This window comes from Taudactylus pleione, unplaced genomic scaffold, assembly GCF_031769625.1.
Source record: "Taudactylus pleione unplaced genomic scaffold, aTauple2 ptg001254l, whole genome shotgun sequence".
Classification (NCBI taxonomy): Eukaryota; Metazoa; Chordata; class Amphibia; order Anura; family Myobatrachidae; genus Taudactylus; species Taudactylus pleione.
In genome coordinates, this window is record NW_028285654.1 from 230,078 (window position 1) to 251,573 (window position 21,496).

General features: G+C 47.1%; 1 long non-coding RNA gene across 1 annotated transcript in view; it reads left to right on the plus strand.

The window, feature by feature from the left end:
- LOC148450924 (uncharacterized) overlaps positions 1–21,496 on the plus strand; it is a 78,481-nt gene that overhangs the window by 33,143 nt on the left and 23,842 nt on the right. Inside the window, exon 2 of the long non-coding RNA XR_015875195.1 lies at positions 20,488–20,613. This is a non-coding gene — a long non-coding RNA (uncharacterized LOC148450924). The remainder of the gene's footprint in view (positions 1–20,487; positions 20,614–21,496) is intronic.

A 21,496-nucleotide genomic window follows, 5' to 3' on the forward strand; every position in this document is an offset into this window, starting at 1 on the left:
TGTGTGTGTGGGATCTAGTAATGTGTGTGTGGAGGAGATCTAGTAGTGTGTGTGGGGGATCTAGTAGTGTGTGTAGGGGATCTAGTAATGTGTGTGTGTGTTTGTACTGTAGGGGATCTAGTAATGTGTGTGTGTGTAGGGGGATCTAGTAATGTGTGTGTGTGTGTGTGGGATCTAGTAGTGTGTGTGGGATCTAGTAGTGTGTGTGGGATCTAGTAGTGTGTGTGTGGGATCTAGTAATGTGAATGTGTGTGTGTAGGAGATCTAGTAGTGTGTGTGGGGGATCTAGTAATGTGTGTGTGTGTGTGTGTGTAGGGCATCTAGTTGTGTGTGTGGGGGGATCTAGTAATGTGTGTGGGGGGAATCTAGTAGTGTGTGTGTGGGATCTAGTAGTTTGTGTGTGTGGGGGATCTAGTAATGTGTGTGTGTGTAGGAGATCTAGTAGTGTGTGTGGGGGATCTAGTAATGTGTGTGTGTGTGTAGGGCATCTAGTTGTGTGTGTGCGGGGGGATCTAGTAATGTGTGTGTGTGTGTAGGGGATCTAGTAATGTGTGTGTGTGTGTAGGGGATCTAGTAATGTGTGTGTGTGGGATCTAGTAGTGTGTGTGGGATCTAGTAGTGTGTGTGTGTGGGATCTAGTAGTGTGTGTGTGGGATCTAGTAGTGTGTGTGTGGGATCTAGTAGTGTGTGTGTGTGGGATCTAGTAGTGTGTGTGTGTGGGATCTAGTAGTGTGTGTGTGGGATCTAGTAGTGTGTGTGTAGGGCATCTATTTGTGTGTGTGGGGGGGGATCTAGTAATGTGTGTGTGTGGGATCTAGTAGTGCGTGTGTGGGATCTAGTAGTTTGTGTGTGTGGAGAGGATCTAGTAGTTTGTGTGTGTGTGTGGGATCTAGTAATGTGTGTGTGGAGGAGATCTAGTAGTGTGTGTGGGGGATCTAGTAGTGTGTGTAGGGGATCTAGTAATGTGTGTGTGTGTTTGTACTGTAGGGGATCTAGTAATGTGTGTGTGTGTAGGGGGATCTAGTAGTGTGTGTGTGTGTGGGATCTAGTAGTGTGTGTGGGATCTAGTAGTGTGTGTGGGATCTAGTAGTGTGTGTGTGGGATCTATTAGTGTGTGTGTGTGGAGGAGGAGATCTAGTAGTGTGTGGGGGATCTAGTAGTGTGTGTAGGGGATCTAGTAATGTGTGTGTGTGTGTAGGGGATCTAGTAATGTGTGTGTGGAGGAGATCTAGTAATGTGTGTGTGTGTAAGGGATCTAGTAATGTGTGTGTGTGGGATCTAGTAATGTGTGTGGGGGATCTAGTAATGTGTGTGTGTGTGGGGGGGATCTAGTAATGTGTGTGTGGGGGGGATCTAGTAATGTGTGTGTGTGTGGGGGGGATCTAGTAATGTGTGTGTGTGGGGGGGATCTAGTAATGTGTGTGTGTGTGGGGGGGATCTAGTAATGTGTGTGTGGGGGGGATCTAGTAATGTGTGTGGGGATCTAGTAGTGTGTGTAAGGGATCTAGTAATGTGTGTGTGTGTGTGTAGGGGATCTAGTTGTGTGTGTGTGGGGGGATATAGTAATATGTGTGTGTGTAGGGGATCTAGTAATGTGTGTGTGTGTAGGGGATCTAGTAATGTGTGTGTGTAGGGGATCTAGTAATGTGTGTGTGTGTGTAGGGGATCTAGTAATGTGTGTATGTATGTGTGTGTGTGTGTGTAGGGCATCTAGTTGTGTGTGTGCGGGGGGATCTAGTAATGTGTGTGTGTGTAGGGGATCTAGTAATGTGTGTGTGTAGGGGATCTAGTAATGTGTGTGTGTTTGTAGGGGATCTAGTAATGTGTGTGTGTGTAGGGGGATCTAGTAATGTGTGTGTGTGTGTGTGTGTGGGATCTAGTAGTGTGTGTGGGATCTAGTAGTGTGTGTGGGATCTAGTAGTGTGTGTGGGATCTAGTAGTGTGTGTGGGATCTAGTAGTGTGTGTGGGATCTAGTAGTGTGTGTGTGGGGGATCTAGTAGTGTGTGTGTGGGATCTAGTAATGTGTGTGTGTGTAGGAGATCTAGTAGTGTGTGTGGGGGATCTAGTAATGTGTGTGGGGGGAATCTAGTAGTGTGTGTGTGGGATCTAGTAGTTTGTGTGTGTGGGGATCTAGTAATGTGTGTGTGTGTAGGAGATCTAGTAGTGTGTGTGGGGGATCTAGTAATGTGTGTGTGTGTGTAGGGCATCTAGTTGTGTGTGTGCGGGGGGATCTAGTAGTGTGTGTGTGTGTGTGTAGGGGATCTAGTAATGTGTGTGTGTGTGTGTAGGGGATCTAGTAATGTGTGTGTGTGTGTGATCTAGTAGTGTGTGTGGGATCTAGTAGTGTGTGTGTGTGTAGGGCATCTATTTGTGTGTGTGTGGGGGGATCTAGTAATGTGTGTGTGTGTGGGATCTAGTAGTGTGTGTGTGGGATCTAGTAGTTTGTGTGTGTGGAGGGGATCTAGTAGTTTGTGTGTGTGGGATCTAGTAATGTGTGTGTGGAGGAGATCTAGTAGTGTGTGTAGGGGATCTAGTAATGTGTGTGAGTTTGTAGGGGATCTTATAATGTGTGTGTGTGTGTGTTTGTAGGGGATCTAGTAATGTGTGTGTGTGTAGTGGGATCTAGTAATGTGTGTGTGTGTGTGTGTGTGTGTGTGTGTGGGATCTAGTAGTGTGTGTGGGATCTAGTAGTGTGTGTGGGGGATCTAGTAGTGTGTGTGTGTGGGATCTAGTAGTGTGTGTGTGTGGGATCTAGTAGTGTGTGTGTGTGGGATCTAGTAGTGTGTGTGTGTGGGATCTAGTAGTGTGTGTGTGTGTGGAGGAGATCTAGTAGTGTGTGGGGGATCTAGTAGTGTGTGTAGGGGATCTAGTAATGTGTGTGTGTAGGGGATCTAGTAATGTGTGTGTGTGTGTGGAGGAGATCTAGTAGTGTGTGTGTGTGTGTGTGTAAGGGATCTAGTAATGTGAGTGTGTGTAGGGGATCTAGTAATGTGTGTGTGTGTGTGTGTGTGTGTGGGATCTAGTAATGTGTGTGTGTGTGTGTGGGTTCTAGTAGTGTGTTTGTGTGTGTGGGATCTAGTAATGTGTGTGTGTGGAGGAGATCTAGTAGTGTGTGTGTGTGGATCTAGTAATGTGTGTGTGTGTGTGGGGGATCTAGTAATGTGTGTGTGTGTGGGGGGGATCTAGTAATGTGTGTGTGTGTGTGGGGGGGATCTAGTAATGTGTGTGTGGGGGGGATCTAGTAATGTGTGTGTGGGGGGGATCTAGTAATGTGTGTGTGTGGGGGGATCTAGTAATGTGTGTGTGTGTGGGGATCTAGTAGTGTGTGTAAGGGATCTAGTAATGTGTGTGTAGGGGATCTAGTTGTGTGTGTGTGTGGGGGGGATCTAGTAATATGTGTGTGTGTAGGGGATCTAGTAATGTGTGTGTGTAGGGGATCTAGTAATGTGTGTGTGTGTGTAGGGCATCTAGTTGTGTGTGTGCGGGGGGATCTAGTAGTTTGTGTGTGTGCGTAGGGGATCTAGTAATGTGTGTGTGTAGGGGATCTAGTAATGTGTGTGTGTTTGTAGGGGATCTAGTAATGTGTGTGTGTGTAGGGGGATCTAGTAATGTGTGTGTGTGGAGGAGATCTAGTAGTGTGTGGGGGATCTAGTAATGTGTGTGTGTGGAGGAGATCTAGTAGTGTGTGTGGGATCTAGTAGTGTGTGTGTGGGATCTAGTAGTGTGTGTGTGGGATCTAGTAGTGTGTGTGTGGGATCTAGTAGTGTGTGTGGGATCTAGTAGTGTGTGTGTGGGATCTAGTAATGTGTGTGTGGGATCTAGTAGTGTGTGTGTGGGATCTAGTAGTGTGTGTGTGGGATCTAGTAGTGTGTGTGTGGGATCTAGTAGTGTGTGTGTGGGATCTAGTAGTGTGTGTGTGGGATCTAGTAGTGTGTGTGTGGGATCTAGTAGTGTGTGTGGGATCTAGTAGTGTGTGTGGGATCTAGTAGTGTGTGTGTGTAGGGGATCTAGTAATGTGTGTGTGTGTAGGGGATCTAGTAATGTGTGTGTGTGTGTAGGGGATCTAGTAGTGTGTGTGTAGGGGATCTAGTAATGTGTGTGTGTAGGGGATCTAGTAATGTGTGTGTGTGTAGGGGATCTAGTAATGTGTGTGTGTGTGTAGGGGATCTAGTAGTGTGTGTGTAGGGGATCTAGTAGTGTGTGTAGGGGATCTATTAATGTGTGTGTGTGTGGGATCTAGTAATGTGAATGTGTGTGGGGGATCTAGTAATGTGTGTGTGTGTAGGGGATCTAGTAGTGTGTGTGTAGGGGATCTAGTAGTGTGTGTTTAGGGGATCTAGTAGTGTGTTTAGGGGATCTAGTAGTGTGTTTAGGGGATCTAGTAGTGTGTTTAGGGGATCTAGTAGTGTGTTTAGGGGATCTAGTAGTGTGTGTGTAGGGGATCTAGTAGTGTGTGTAGGGGATCTAGTAGTGTGTGTGTAGGGGATCTAGTAGTGTGTGTGTAGGGGATCTAGTAGTGTGTGTAGGGGATCTAGTAGTGTGTGTGTAGGGGATCTAGTAGTGTGTGTGTAGGGGATCTAGTAGTGTGTGTGTAGGGGATCTAGTAGTGTGTGTGTAGGGGATCTAGTAGTGTGTGTGTAGGGGATCTAGTAGTGTGTGTGTAGGGGATCTAGTAGTGTGTGTGTAGGGGATCTAGTAGTGTGTGTGTAGGGGATCTAGTAGTGTGTGTGTAGGGGATCTAGTAGTGTGTGTGTAGGGGATCTAGTAATGTGAATGTGTGTTGAGGGGATCTAGTAATGTGTGTGTGGGGATTCTAGTAATGTGTGTGGGGGGAATCTAGTAATGTGTGTGGGGGGAATCTAGTAGTGTGTGGGGGGAATCTAGTAGTGTGTGGGGGGAATCTAGTAGTGTGTGTGGGATCTAGTAGTGTGTGTGGGATCTAGTAGTGTGTGTGGGATCTAGTAGTGTGTGTGTGTGGGATCTAGTAGTGTGTGTGTGTGGGATCTAGTAATGTGAATGTGTGTGGAGGAGATCTAGTAGTGTGTGTGTGTGTGTGTGGGATCTAGTAATGTGTGTGGAGGAGATCTAGTAGTGTGTGCGGGGGATCTAGTAGTGTGTGTGTGTAGGGGATCTAGTAATGTGTGTGTGTGGGATCTAGTAATGTGTGTGTGTGTGGGATCTAGTAGTGTGTGTGTGTGTGAGGAGGGGATCTAGTAATGTGAATGTGTGTGGAGGAGATCCAGTAGTGTGTGTGTGTGTGGGATCTAGTAATGTGAATGTGTGTGTAGGGGATCTAGTAATGTGTGTGTAGGGGATCCAGTAATGTGTGTGGGGGGATCTAGTAATGTGAAAGTGTGTGTAGGGGATCTAGTAATGTGTATGTGTGTAGGGGATCTAGTAATGTGTGTGTGTGTAGGGGATCTAGTAATGTGTGTGTGTGTGTAGGGCATCTAGTTGTGTGTGTGCGGGGGGATCTAGTAATGTGTGTGTGTGTGTGTGTGTAGGGGATCTAGTAGTGTGTGTGTAGGGAATCTAATAATGTGAATGTGTGTTGAGGGGATCTAGTAATGTGTGTGGGGGGATTCTAGTAATGTGTGTGGGGGGATTCTAGTAATGTGTGTGGGGGGAATCTAGTAGTGTGTGTGTGGGATCTAGTAGTGTGTGTGTGGGATCTAGTAGTGTGTGTGTGGGATCTAGTAGTGTGTGTGTGGGATCTAGTAGTGTGTGTGTGGGATCTAGTAGTGTGTGTGTGGGATCTAGTAGTGTGTGTGTGGGATCTAGTAGTTTGTGTGTGTGGAGGAGATCTAGTAGTGTGTGTGTGTGGGGGGATCTAGTAATGTGTGTGGGGGGATCTAGTAATGTGTGTGGGGGGATCTAGTAATGTGTGTCTGGGGATCTAGTAATGTGTGTGTGTGGGATCTAGTAGTTTTTGTGTGTGGAGGGGATCTAGTAATGTGTGTCTGGGGATCTAGTAATGTGTGTGTGTGGGATCTAGTAGTTTGTGTGTGTGGAGGGGATCTAGTAATGTGTGTCTGGGGATCTAGTAATGTGTGTGTGTGTGGGATCTAGTAGTTTGTGTGTGTGGAGGGGATCTAGTAATGTGTGTGGGGGGATCTAGTAATGTGTGTCTGGGGATCTAGTAATGTGTGTGTGTGGGATCTAGTAGTGTGTGTGTGGGGGGGGATCTAGTAATGTGTGTGGGGGATCTAGTAATGTGTGTCTGGGGATCTAGTAATGTGTGTGTGTGGGATCTAGTAGTTTGTGTGTGTGGAGGGGATCTAGTAATGTGTGTGGGGGGATCTAGTAATGTGTGTCTGGGGATCTAGTAATGTGTGTGTGTGGGATCTAGTAGTTTGTGTGTGTGGAGGGGATCTAGTAATGTGTGTCTGGGGATCTAGTAATGTGTGTGTGTGTGGGATCTAGTAGTGTGTGTGTGGGATCTAGTAGTTTGTGTGTGTGGAGGAGATCTAGTAGTGTGTGTGTGGGGGGGATCTAGTAATGTGTGTGGGGGGATCTAGTAATGTGTGTGGGGGGATCTAGTAATGTGTGTCTGGGGATCTAGTAATGTGTGTGTGTGGGATCTAGTAGTTTTTGTGTGTGGAGGGGATCTAGTAATGTGTGTGGGGGGATCTAGTAATGTGTGTCTGGGGATCTAGTAATGTGTGTGTGTGGGATCTAGTAGTTTGTGTGTGTGGAGGGGATCTAGTAATGTGTGTCTGGGGATCTAGTAATGTGTGTGTGTGTGGGATCTAGTAGTTTGTGTGTGTGGAGGGGATCTAGTAATGTGTGTGGGGGGATCTAGTAATGTGTGTCTGGGGATCTAGTAATGTGTGTGTGTGGGATCTAGTAGTGTGTGTGTGGGGGGGATCTAGTAATGTGTGTGGGGGGATCTAGTAATGTGTGTCTGGGGATCTAGTAATGTGTGTGTGTGGGATCTAGTAGTTTGTGTGTGTGGAGGGGATCTAGTAATGTGAATGTGTGTGGAGGAGATCTAGTAGTGTGTGTGGGATCTAGTAATGTGTGTGGAGGAGATCTAGTAGTGTGTGTGGGGATCTAGTAGTGTGTGTGTGTAGGGGATCTAGTAATGTGTGTGTGGGATCTAGTAGTGTGTGTGTGGGATCTAGTAGTGTGTGTGTGGGATCTAGTAGTGTGTGTTGGATCTAGTAGTGTGTGTGGGATCTAGTAGTGTGTGTAGGGGATCTAGTAATGTGTGTGTGTGTAGGGGATCTAGTAATGTGTGTGTGTGTAGGGGATCTAGTAATGTGTGTGTGTGTGTGTAGGGGATCTAGTAATGTGAATGTGTGTGTAGGGGATCTAGTAATGTGAATGTGTGTGTGTAGGGGATCTAGTAATGTGTGTGTAGGGGATCTAGTAATGTGTGTGTAGGGGATCTAGTAATGTGTGTGTAGGGGATCTAGTAATGTGTGTGGGGGGATCTAGTAATGTGTGTGGGGGGAATCTAGTAATGTGTGTGTGTGATCTAGTAGTGTGTGTAGGGGATCTAGTAATGTGTGTGTGTAGGGGATCTAGTTGTGTGTGTTTGTGTAGGGGATCTAGTTGTGTGTGTGTGTGTGGGATCTAGTAATGTGTGTGTGTAGGGGATCTAGTAATGTGAATGTGTGTGTGTAGGGGATCTAGTAATGTGAATGTGTGTGTGTAGGGGATCTAGTAATGTGAATGTGTGTGTGTAGGGGATCTAGTAATGTGAATGTGTGTGTGTAGGGGATCTAGTAATGTGAATGTGTGTGTGTAGGGGATCTAGTAATGTGAATGTGTGTGTGGGGGGATCTAGTAATGTGAATGTGTGTGTGTAGGGGATCTAGTAATGTGAATGTGTGTAGGGGATCTAGTAATGTGAATGTATGTTTAGGGGATCTAGTAATGTGAATGTGTGTGTGGGGGATCTAGTAATGTGAATGTGTGTGTGGGGGGATCTAGTAATGCGTGTGGGGGGATCTAGTAATGTGTGTGTGTGTAGGGGATCTAGTAGTGTGTGTGTAGGGGATCTAGTAGTGTGTGTGTAGGGGATCTAGTAGTGTGTGTAGGGGATCTAGTAGTGTGTGTGTAGGGGATCTAGTAGTGTGTGTGTAGGGGATCTAGTAGTGTGTGTGTAGGGGATCTAGTAGTGTGTGTGTAGGGGATCTAGTAGTGTGTGTAGGGGATCTAGTAGTGTGTGTTGAGGGGATCTAGTAATGTGAATGTGTGTTGAGGGGATCTAGTAATGTGTATTGAGGGGATCTAGTAATGTGTGTGGGGGGAATCTTGTAATGTGTGTGTGTGTGGGGGGGGATCTAGTATTGTGTGTGTGTGTGGGATCTAGTAGTGTGTGTGTGGGATCTAGTAGTTGGTGTGTGTGTGGAGGGGATCTAGTAATGTGAATGTGTGTGGAGGAGATCTAGTAGTGTGTGTGTGTGTGTGGGATCTAGTAATGTGTGTGGGGGGATCTAGTAATGTGTGTGGGGAATCTAGGAATGTGTGTGTGGGATCTAGTAGTGTGTGTGTGGGATCTAGTAGTTTGTGTGTGTGGAGGGGATCTAGTAATGTGAATGTGTGGAGGAGATCTAGTAGTGTGTGTGTGTGTGTGTGTGTGATCTAGTAATGTGTGTGGAGATCTAGTAGTGTGTGTCGGGGATCTAGTAGTGTGTGTAGGGGATCTAGTAATGTGTGTGTAGGGGATCTAGTAATGTGTGTGTGTTTGGGATCTAGTAACGTGTGTGTGGAGATCTAGTAGTGTGTGTGTGTGTGTAGGGGATCTAGTAGTGTGTGTGTGTGTGGGATCTAGTAATGTGTGTGTGTGTGTGTGGAGGAGATCTAGTAGTGTGTGTGTGGGGGGGATCTAGTAATGTGTGTGTGGAGGAGATCTAGTAGTGTGTGTGTGTGGGGGGGATCTAGTAAGGTGTGTGTGTGTGTGGATCTAGTAATGTGTGTGTGTGTGGATCTAGTAATGTGTGTGTGTGTGTTGGATCTAGTAATGTGCGTGTGTGTGGGGGATCTAGTAATGTGTGTGTGTGTGGGGGATCTAATAATGTGTGTGTGTGTGGGGGGATCTAGTAATGTGTGTGTGTGTGTGGGATCTAGTAATGTGTGTGTGTGTGTGGCGGGGATCTAGTAATGTGTGTGTGTGTGTGGGGGGGATCTAGTAATGTGTGTGTGTGTGGGGGATCTAGTAATGTGTGTGTGTGTGGGGGATCTAGTAATGTGTGTGTGTGTGGGGGATCTAGTAATGTGTGTGTGTGGGGGGGATCTAGTAATGTGTGTGTGTGGGGGGGATCTAGTAATGTGTGTGTGTGTGGGGGGGGGATCTAGTAGTGTGTGTAGGGGATCTAGTAATGTGTGTGTGTAGGGGATCTAGTAGTGTGTGTGTAGGGGATCTAGTAGTGTGTGTGTAGGGGATCTAGTAGTGTGTGTTGAGGGGATCTAGTAGTGTGTGTTGAGGGGATCTAGTAATGTGAATGTGTGTTGAGGGGATCTAGTAATGTGTGTTGAGGGGATCTAGTAATGTGTGTGGGGGGAATCTTGTAATGTGTGTGTGTGTGTGTGTGTGTGTGTGTGGGGGGGATCTAGTATTGTGTGTGTGTGTGGGATCTAGTAGTGTGTGTGGGATCTAGTAGTTGGTGTGTGTGTGGAGGGGATCTAGTAATGTGAATGTGTGTGGAGGAGATCTAGTAGTGTGTGTGGGGGGATCTAGTAATGTGTGTGGGGAATCTAGGAATGTGTGTGTGGGATCTAGTAGTGTGTGTGTGGGATCTAGTAGTTTGTGTGTGTGGAGGGGATCTAGTAATGTGAATGTGTGGAGGAGATCTAGTAGTGTGTGTGTGTGTGTGTGTGATCTAGTAATGTGTGTGGAGATCTAGTAGTGTGTGTCGGGGATCTAGTAGTGTGTGTAGGGGATCTAGTAATGTGTGTAGGGGATCTAGTAATGTGTGTGTAGGGGATCTAGTAATGTGTGTGTGTTTGGGATCTAGTAACGTGTGTGTGGAGATCTAGTAGTGTGTGTGTGTGTAGGGGATCTAGTAGTGTGTGTGTGTGTGGGATCTAGTAATGTGTGTGTGTGTGTGGAGGAGATCTAGTAGTGTGTGTGGGGGGGGGATCTAGTAATGTGTGTGTGGAGGAGATCTAGTAGTGTGTGTGTGTGGGGGGGATCTAGTAAGGTGTGTGTGTGTGTGGATCTAGTAATGTGTGTGTGTGTGGATCTAGTAATGTGTGTGTGTGTGTTGGATCTAGTAATGTGCGTGTGTGTGGGGGATCTAGTAATGTGTGTGTGTGTGTTGGATCTAGTAATGTGCGTGTGTGTGGGGGATCTAGTAATGTGTGTGTGTGTGTGGGGGATCTAATAATGTGTGTGTGTGTGGGGGGATCTAGTAATGTGTGTGTGTGTGGGATCTAGTAATGTGTGTGTGTGTGTGGGGGATCTAGTAATGTGTGTGTGGGGGATCTAGTAATGTGTGTGTGTGTGGGGGATCTAGTAATGTGTGTGTGTGTGGGGGATCTAGTAATGTGTGTGTGTGGGGGGGATCTAGTAATGTGTGTGTGTGGGGGGGATCTAGTAATGTGTGTGTGTGTGGGGGGGGATCTAGTAGTGTGTGTAGGGGATCTAGTAATGTGAATGTGTGTGTGTAGGGGATCTAGTAATGTGAATGTGTGTGTGTAGGGGATCTAGTAATGTGAATGTGTGTGTGTAGGGGATCTAGTAATGTGTGTGGGGGGATCTAGTAATGTGTGTGGGGGGATCTAGTAATGTGTGTGGGGGGATCTAGTAATGTGTGTGGGGGGATCTAGTAATGTGTGTGGGGGGAATCTAGTAATGTGTGTGTGTGATCTAGTAGTGTGTGTAGGGGATCTAGTAATGTGTGTGTAGGGGATCTAGTAATGTGTGTGTGTGTGTAGGGGATCTAGTAATGTGTGTGTGTGTGTAGGGGATCTAGTAATGTGTGTGTGTAGGGGATCTAGTAATGTGAATGTGTGTGTGTAGGGGATCTAGTAATGTGAATGTGTGTGTGTAGGGGATCTAGTAATGTGTGTGGGGGGATCTAGTAATGTGTGGGGGGATCTAGTAATGTGTGTGGGGGGATCTAGTAATGTGTGTGGGGGGAATCTAGTAATGTGTGTGTGTGTGTGATCTAGTAGTGTGTGTAGGGGATCTAGTAATGTGTGTGTGTAGGGGATATAGTTGTGTGTGTGTGTAGGGGATCTAGTAATGTGTGTGTGTGTGTAGGGGATCTAGTTATGTGTGTGTGTAGGGGATCTAGTAATGTGTGTGTGTAGGGGATCTAGTAATGTGTGTGTGTGTGTGTGTGTGTGTAGGGGATCTAGTAATGTGTGTGTGTGTGTGTAGGGGATCTAGTAATGTGAGTGTGTGTGTGTGTAGGGGATCTAGTAATGTGAATGTGTGTGTGTAGGGGATCTAGTAATGTGAATGTGTGTGTGTGTAGGGGATCTAGTAATGTGAATGTGTGTGTGTAGGGGATCTAGTAATGTGAATGTGTGTGGGGGATCTAGTAATGTGAATGTGTGTGTAGGGGATCTAGTAATGTGAATGTGTGTAGGGGATCTAGTAATGTGAATGTGTGTTTAGGGGATCTAGTAATGTGAATGTGTGTGTGGGGGATCTAGTAATGTGAATGTGTGTGTGTGGGGGGATCTAGTAATGCGTGTGGGGGGATCTAGTAGTGTGTAGGGGATCTAGTAGTGTGTGTGTAGGGGATCTAGTAGTGTGTGTGTAGGGGATCTAGTAGTGTGTGTAGGGGATCTAGTAGTGTTTGTAGGGGATCTAGTAGAGTGTGTTGAGGGGATCTAGTAATGTGAATTTGTGTTGAGGGGATCTAGTAATGTGTGTGGGGGGATCTAGTAATGTGTGTGGGGGGAATCTAGTAATGTGTGTGTGTGTGGGGGGAATCTTGTAATGTGTGTGTGTGTGGGATCTAGTATTGTGTGTGTGGGATCTAGTATTGTGTGTGTGGGATCTAGTATTGTGTGTGTGGGATCTAGTAGTGTGTGTGGGATCTAGTAGTGTGTGTGGGATCTAGTAGTGTGTGTGGGATCTAGTAGTGTGTGTGGGATCTAGTAGTGTGTGTGTTTGGGATCTAGTAGTGTGTGTGTGTGGGATCTAGTAGTGTGTGTGTGTGGGATCTAGTAGTGTGTGTGTGGGATCTAGTAGTTGGTGTGTGTGGAGGGGATCTAGTAGTGTGTGTAGGGGATCTAGTAATGTGTGTGTGTGTGTGTAGGGGATCTAGTTGTGTGTGTGTGTGCGTGTGTGGGGGGGGGGGATCTAGTAATGTGAATGTGTGTGGGGGATCTAGTAATGTGAATGTGTGTGGGGGGATCTAGTAATGTGAATGTGTGTGGGGGGATCTAGTAATGTGTGTGTGTGTGGGGGGATCTAGTAATGTGTGTGTGTGTGGGGGTATCTAGTAATGTGTGTGTGGGGGTATCTAGTAATGTGTGTGTAGGGGATCTAGTAATGTGTGTGTGTAGGGGATCTAGTTGTGTGTGTGTGTGTGCGTGTGTGGGGGGGGGATCTAGTAATGTGAATGTGTGTGGGGGGATCTAGTAATGTGTGTGTGTGTGGGGGGATCTAGTAATGTGTGTGTGGGGGGATCTAGTAATGTGTGTGTGGGGGGATCTAGTAATGTGTGTGTGGGGGTATCTAGTAATGTGTGTGTGGGGGGATCTAGTAATGTGTGTGTGGGGGGATCTAGTAATGTGTGTGTGGGGGGATCTAGTAATGTGTGTGTGGGGGGATCTAGTAATGTGTGTGTGGGGGGATCTAGTAATGTGTGTGTGGGGGGATCTAGTAATGTGTGTGTGGGGGGATCTAGTAATGTGTGTGTGGGGGGATCTAGTAATGTGTGTGTGGGGGGATCTAGTAATGTGTGTGTGGGGGATCTAGTAATGTGTGTGTGTGGGGGGATCTAGTAATGTGTGTGTGGGGGGATCTAGTAATGTGTGTGTGGGGGGATCTAGTAATGTGTGTGTGGGGGGATCTAGTAATGTGTGTGTGGGATCTAGTAGTGTGTGTGTGTGGGGGGGATCTAGTAGTGTGTGTGTGGAGGGGATCTAGTAATGTGTGTTTGGAGGGGATCTATTAATGTGAATGTGACAGGGGGAGATTGAGTGTTAATGTCATTGCTGCAAAGCTATATACAGTAAATGTCAGTGGGGGCGCTGGGGTATCAGCTTATAGGAATATATATACTCCTATAAGTGGAGTTAGAAACGCCCTTTGGGTGGAGCAGACCACGCCCCCACAACGGCATGCCGGGATGCGCGCGGTGCATTCTACGGCTATCTGCAATCTCCCTCAAAGTGTTTTTCAAAAGTAGGCAAATATGCTACATGTGTTCTTACAACAGGGAAATATAACGGGGCAGTTGCGGCTGTTTGGCTGGGGCTACAATGCTGTCCAAAACTAAGAGGAGCCCCACCTGTAGCCCCAGCTTCACAACCACATCTATAAAGGGCTGTTACAATGTCACTAATGCTCAGGTCATATCCGTATGTGACTGATGGACATGCGTTGGTGATAATCCGTCTATGGGCCCGATTCACAGATGTGCGCTATTTGCATCGCTGCTGCGTCTTAGGACATGGTAATGCCGCAGTAGGTTTCTGAAGGCTTAACATGGGTGCTGAAATCGGGGCAGTAGGGAGGTATGAGTTTTGTGAAACGGTCACTGCCCCTCCCCAAATGGCCGCAGCAGGTCAATCATGTTGTTCCTTAGGGGTCTCTCTGAGAGATCACTGTTCGCAGTACAGATCCTGAGCATGCGCCCATTGGCCACCATCAGAGTTATACGCATCAGATCTTCTGTCCCTTCCTTACCCTGACGCTACATCATTGTGCTGGAACCGTGCCCACGGCACACCCTCAGAAGAACAGAGAGGGGGCCTTTAAGGTGCTTCACCGTGTCCCCAATAATATAAAACCCCAATTCATGTAGCTTGCATGGAACATGCTGCCAGCTCCTCATGATCATGATATTACGGATTTATCTCCTCTGTTTGGAGACGTGGATCACAGGGACCTGCACCAGATAAAACTTGTTCATCTTATTTTAATGGTGTCAGTTTTTCATGGGTGAAGTTCCCGGGATCTCATTATCACAGACAGATTCTTTCCAGACCTGCAGATTCCTTTGCATTAATGTATCATGGAGAATCTGTGTCTGTACAGATACATAATACAGCTCTAAGCCTCTTATATCCCTTCTATCCCATATTGTGTGCATGGCGAGGCTGATGCATATGTATTAGGGGGTAACGGCCGCTCTGCGCTGACATGTAGCCGGCAGTGCTTAAGCCCTATGATAAACTAATTGCGGAATATTCCTTCTGCAGAAAATCCACTGCATATTAATAAAGCTGGAAGTGTGGAGTCTGGTAATGGCATGCTCGCCGACTTTCTGGCTGCCCCCCGCAGGAGGGGACAGCTAGGTCAACGCTGCAGGGGGGTGTGATGGTGGCTGGTGCGGGGACGTGGCAGCATAATTTAATTATCGCGGCCCGCCCACTGCTTTACAATTCCGATGGTTATACCATCGAGTAGTTGCAATGCGATGACTAGTTACCATCACATCGCTGGATTTGATGCCAGGACCCCTGCAATCATTCGAGGCCAGGCTTCCGATGCCCATCCCTAGCAGCCATTAGGTGTGGTCACACCTCTTTTCTTTCCTGAGTGGGCGGATTCCTCCAATCACATACAGAATCCATGGCTCACTGTCGCCACCTAGTTTGGTATTGCAACCCATCCCCCTTCCCACCTCAAAACCTCTGAGATGAGCAAGTTGGGATGAAGCATTTTTATTTTCACATCAGGGCCCTTCACCACATCCATGAATATAATCCAGACTTTTCTATCATCTGGCGGACTCATCATCCAAGTTTCTGGGTCTTTTCTTTTTATTCTGACTTGATGGCACTTTTATAGGTTTCCGTAAATCGCTCAGCAGTTGTTTGATAATACTTTTAACTTTCGCAAAAAAAATTTCCATTTGAAAAACTTCTCAAGGCCCCCATACATCAGAGATGGATTGCAGCAATCGTGCAATTTGCAATCGATTGTGTATAAAAATCTGCAATGTATGGGCTTCACAGATCGCAGATTGCAACCAAAAAGTGATTGGAATTGTTTAATCAGATTGTCCAACATGTTGGATTTCACAGATCGATTGGGGCTGTAGATTGCTAGTGTATGGACATGATCAGCAGATTTGCAGACCGTTTCTAGCAAAATGATGGGCCTTTATGGGCCTTTCAAGATTGCCAGATCTGTGTTTGCTGAAATCGATCTGCAAATCACTGGAAAAGATCTGTAGTGTATGGGCGCAGATTGCTCAATTGGGAAATCCTAAGATCGGGCAATAAATCTTCAAATTGTTCAATTGTGGTTTTCAGATTGCTGATGTATGGGGGCCTTAACCCTTTTCTATGAACCTCTAGCCTGGCATTCTCTGTAGCTGCACACATTTCTTTTTGGCTGTATTTCCTCACATCAGACAACAGGTCAGGACCTTCATGCTGGAGACTTTTTGTAATGTCTGGAATCAAGGAAGCAGCCTCAGAGACAGCAACTGTCCCTAGGAGGTCACATTTTTTCAATTTCACTGTATTATCGCCACATTGATCAATCAAGTTACTTCAGTAAAGACTTTGAATGACTCCACGGAGGCATTGTGTCGACCAGGACACTGTTGTTCTTTTTTTGGTTTGCACCCAACACAGAATGATTCTGAGAAGTTGTCCTTTGCTTTGTGCGAACATCTGGGTTTATAACCTGGGACTCCTTCGGTGCGGCCGTCAGCCAGCTCATGCGCGAGCAGCAGGTGACACTGGGAGGGATCCTATTGGTACGTCTGCTGTAAGATGCCCCAAGGCTTCTATTAAGCAAGTTACATATAGATGTCTTTGCCTATCTGGAAGAATGGTTTTTGCTTTCTGGAGCTTGATGAATACGGGGAATATGGTCAAACCTCTGTAAATAGCATTTTCTGTTGTTTGACTGGATGTTTGAGGATAGCGCATCCCTGCTTTCTGTGAGTGGGAACCTGCTACTCAGTAGTGAGCGATACTTGCTGACACTTCCAATGTTTTTGTAGTTGTCAGTCAGGAAGATTTATGTTTAGTTGGTGCTTTTTTTTTTAAAGTTTTATTTGATTTCTTAGCTTAAAACTGCCTGCGGTCAGTTGTACTCTGTTCGCACATGTGCAGAGTGACTCCTGGGTCATAAACCAGAAAGTCCTGACATCGCAAAGAACTGCTCTTATCGGAAACACTGTCCTTTTGCTTAAATGATCATGCATACAGCGTTACTAAATGCCAGTATGCAAGAGATCGCTGGCGGGATGCACAGCATACAAAATGCTATACAGGAGGCACCCCGCCCACTAAGTCCACGAGCTCCAGGATTACACTGTAAGGAACATAATATAAAGTCCACACAATATTGTGAAACAGCAGTGGCTGCACCGGGGTCAATGACACCCGCTGCGGTAAACAGCCCCCACCTCTTAAAAGGGGTCTCATGGGAAGGGGCTCTGAGGAAGGAATTTACATTACTCCTGGGGCGTGCCCTGCATTCCCGGAGATGCTGGGAAACCCCCTGGGACCAGAGGCGGATTTACTGCTAGACAATCCTGGCACACGCTTAGGGCCCAGCAGGTCCCAGGGGGCATGGCTGCCTGGGATGTATAATGGAGCAGTTCAGCCGCAGAGGACATTTGCTTGCTGCCAGGCTCCAGCAGACAGGCTGTAAATGTCACTCTCAACGCGCATTAGATAGCGCGCACCACTCTGTCTCCTCCTCTCCTGCACTGTGTCACTGTGTGCACATCACATGCACAGAGACCGAGTGAGGAGAGGAGAACAGGAAGACAGTGAGGCGCTCTGCTGACTCAGGATTTGCGTATGGGAGGTAAGTTGTCTGCTGGCGCCTCTATTGTCTTCAGCAAGGGAGGAGGGCTATGGGTGGTGAGGTGCCTGACAGTACCATTACTGTTTGCAGCAGGGGGGGGCAGGGCCGTCTCCAGGCATGATCCATACGTGCGGACGCACAGAGGCGTTGGGGTCCAGCTTTAGAAGATCTCCGCACTCCACCCACCTATTGCCGTTATTATTTTAAGCTCAGGGGAAGGGTGCAGTGAGGAAGGGGCGGAGGGGGAGTATGGGACGGAGCTGGGTGCCGAGACACCTCGCACTGGTGTTCAAAGTTTTAATAAAATACTTTTTATGTTCCTTTTTAGGGCCGTTTTCAATTGCCTATGAAAAGCCGTTCTGACGTCATTTCGCCTGTCGGAAACTTTCCGCCCAATTCAATTGCAATTACTTTTCGCCTAAGCAGATAGTCAATGCATTCAGATAGGCGGAAAAGATTTGCCTCTGAAAGGGGGCAGAAAAAAGTGCAGTTTTGGGGTGCAAAGTTGCTGGAACCCCTGTGCAGTGTTAGGACAGTCCCCCAAAGGAAAACTGCTTAAAAAAAAAAAAAAGTAAAGAAAAACCATTAGAACACCCCCAAAAAGTATTCATTTTGGGGGGCAAAAGTGCAAAGTTGGGGGATAAACATAAAAACTAGCGAAATAGACTCCAGGGGGGTCCCCAAGTATGCCCCAGGTGTTTTCTTTTCTTTGCAGGTGTTTGCGGCAGGTGGTTTTTCCATGATTTTTAAAACTTTACTTTAGCAACTATTAAATATGCTGACCCCCATTTTCATGTACCCCAAATTTGCGGGGACTAGTTATTTTGAAGAAAAAATATTGCTAAATGCTATTTTCCACCCCATATGAAAATACGCTAAATAGCACCTACTGAGACCATTAAGTACCCCAAATACCTTTAGCAGGGCTATTCGGGGGTATCCATAGTGATCCCCAATGGCTGTGCATCTTTTGGGGGGTGTCCGGCTGATTTGGACTTTTCCCTGATCTAAGTTTCTCCGGGATGCGATCTTGCGTCCTTTGCAATTGCATAGGGCCAATCGCGGGGACGAGCGCGATACTTTTCCGGAGGCAAAACTGGTGATGACGGTGAAAAGTTTGGGACTTTTCGCCGGCAATTGAATACGGCCTATATGTTTGTGATGTCAGTAATGCTTAAAGTTATAAAAAGTTGAATATAAGGAGGAAAAATGGCGAATAATGTAAGGGAAATAAATCGGGAATGAAAATAGTGTTATGGATTGTTTGAGGAAGGGGGGCCCCTAATTGGTATCTTGCTTAGGGCCCCATGAGGTCTAAATCCGCCTGAGACTGTGCCTGCACTGCCGGCTCCTCCCCAGTGACAGAAGCCAGGTGCTGCACAATAATGTCAGTGGCTCCCTGTCGCTGCAGAGGAGCCGGCATATTTGGGTCACCCCCTGGAAGATGGGTCCACATCCCCCACACCCCCCTTGTGACACCTCTGTGAAACAGTCCCAGCACATCACAAATGCAGTGGAAGTACTTACAGCGCCAATGTTCTCTGTTCTGGATCTCAGCTCCCTCTTTTATATAAATGAATCCCAAAATCCCACTGGTGTAGTATCTGTCAATAAAAAGCATAACAGGAGCGCTCCATAGTGCAATAACAACATTATTTTAATGTAATAAAATACCACATAAAACCTCAACCCTGTAGGAAATGCTCCACCAAATATAGAATACATTAGTGCTTATCACCAAATGCAGTTCAGTTGCTTCCGTACCTCCCCTTACTATGTACATATGCGGCTAGAGCCGGTGGAGGTCTTGCACCACGCTGTAAGTACTTCCTGTACAATCCTGGTAGGCTGGAAGCTGGATAGCGGATGGATTTGGGAGCACGGTCGGTACGTCACTAGGCCATACCCTAATGTGCAGGGCTGGCAACAGAAATCTTGGGCCCCCTATCCCCTCCCAGTAGGTTCATGCAGGTCGGCCATTGCCTCATCCCCAACTGTGTCTCTCAACCTTATCCCCCGTGTCTCTCCAGCCTCATCCTTGCCTGGGTTGCACAAGCTTTAACCCTCATCTCTCCAGCACCATCCATGTGTCTCCAGCCTCTTCTCCCTATGTCTCTCCATCTCCAGCCATCCACTCATCTCCTCTGTGTCTCTCAGCTTCATTCCCCACCCGTGTCTTTCAGCTAGATCTCCCAACACTGGGCCTGATTCAGAGCCGAACGCTCTGACCAGAGCGCTCGCTCTGAATCAGGGCCCTCCTCCATGAAAATGGAGCGTACGCTCGATTAGCTGTGGGTGACCATCCACAGCTTATGCGAGCGTCCATGATGATGGTCGCGATGGTCAAGACCATCGCGACCATCGGGCATGCGACTGAGACCCTGCAGTAGGGTCTCGCTGCCGCAAGCCCTGGAGTGATTTTGGCTCTCAGAGCCAAAATCACTCCCACTGACATCACTAGTGATGTCAGTGGGGCCGGCTTCAGACGGTAGGCGTTCCCATGGGAACGCCTCCGTCTGGCAGCCACGCCGCCAGCACGCCCACCAAAGGGGGCATGCTGTCAATCAACATCGACAGCACGCCCCCTTTGGTGCGAGACCCGGAGCGACTGAGAGCCCGTCGCTATCCGGGTCTTGCGCATACGCACAACGGAGCTCCCTCCGTCTGCATGCGCAGTGGGGCAACATCGACCCGCTTGCGAGCGTCCTGTGCTCGCGAGCGGGTCTGAATGACCCCCACTGTGTCTCTCAGCTTCATTCCCAAGACCCTGTGTCTCTGCTTCATTCCCCAGACCCTGGGTCTCTCGGCCTCAAAGCCAGACCCTGGGTCTCTCAGCCTCAAAGCCAGCCTGGCTCTTCGCTCTGTGCCCCAGCGGCGTGAGATCATGATGTCGCGCACGCTGCTGGCACCAATAAAACTATTTTGTTCCGGGCTGCCGGAGGTGGCGTGGCCTTTCTCCGACTCACTCTGTCTGTCCGTGTCTCTGTGCCCTGCAGAGGCTAGGGGGACACATGAACTGGGCTCCCGAGATTCATGAGTGGCTGGGGCCCCTCAGAATCTTGTTGACCAGAACAAGTGTACTCTTTGTAATCCCCTGTTGCCGGACCTGCTAATGTGTGTCATTAGAGATGTCATCAGAGGGCTAGCCTTAATGATGTATGCTTACTGATCAAACTATTCATACAATTAGTGAGTGCATGCATCCAGTTTATAAGTGTTAAATATGTGTGTTTACAATTGTTCCCATAATGGGGACATATAATTTTATTTATATTTTATTTTGTTGTTGGGTTATTGCTTAACCCCTGATGTACTGGGTTAACCTAAGCACTATGTGTTTCACCTTAAAGGAGTGTTTGATAATGTTCCTATGATACACACACATTTACCAGTAAAAGCTTTTTAATCTACCACATACCAAAAGAGACCTTTGTAGATTACTGTTATTAATTCTAGATTTGCTTTGACACTGCCCCTTATCTTTATTTATAAGTACCGATGCGCAGTACATAATGTCATATAGTTTCTCTAACTGGTAGAGGTTTTTACTCATGATTGTGTCCTGGGTTTCTAGGCAACCGCCCAGTCGGGCTTGACATTGCAGACATGGTGATGTCGGGCAGCATTGCGCACACTGATGACATCACTGGAAGGGGACCGGATGATGCCGATGGACACTCTTAGGGTGAAAGTATTTAAGGTGAGCTTTTTGTATTTTTTTTAAATGTATCCCTGAGGAAAGTTTGAATAAAATGACCTGAAACATTGGAAAATCCCGCCACCTGCGCTACCTGTTGCAGAAAGTCCCCTGAGTGACGCTGTTCCTAGTTTGAATATGATCTGTGCTACAGCCACAATGAGACGGTCAGTCAGGATATTGCACAGGGGGAGGAAACATTTTAGCCTATTTAACACACTTAAGAGTCAAAGTTTGAAAAATCCCTTCTTAAGGTGCGTATCCCCTACACGAGAGTGGAACGACTGTACGATTACAACATTGCAATCGTTCATCATCCTGTGCAGTGGATAATGTGCCCACACTGAACGATATGTTGGTATCGACAGTTTGGCCGGCATGTTCAGCCATTGACCAATGCCGACAACGACCAACGGGAACGCGCATCACTGGTCGTTGCCAGCATTTTACTGCACGATTAATGAACGATAATGATGTCGTAATAATTCAATTGCCCATTTTTCTCGTCTAGTGGATATTTGCCATTATGGAGGGAATATTCTCCCCTTGTTGTTAGACCGAATTATAGATATTATTAGAATTTATTTTGCCACTATTCTTGGCAATAAGTAATTATATGCTGCCCGAATGTATTATTATACATCCGCAGTGACAGGGTCCCTGTGATGTGTATTCGGAGTGAAGTTACCGTATCGGCAGTCCGATGCATGTGTGGCGGCCAATGCCGGGGAGGGTTCCGGAGTAGCTTATAGGCTACAATAGAATAACACCATCTGGAAATGGAGTTACCTACATGGGTCAAACTACGGTAAATCTGACACAGAAACCTATGGGGGCTGCGACTGCTGACGGAAATGGTGGGACCACAGCAGATCCCGGAGATACC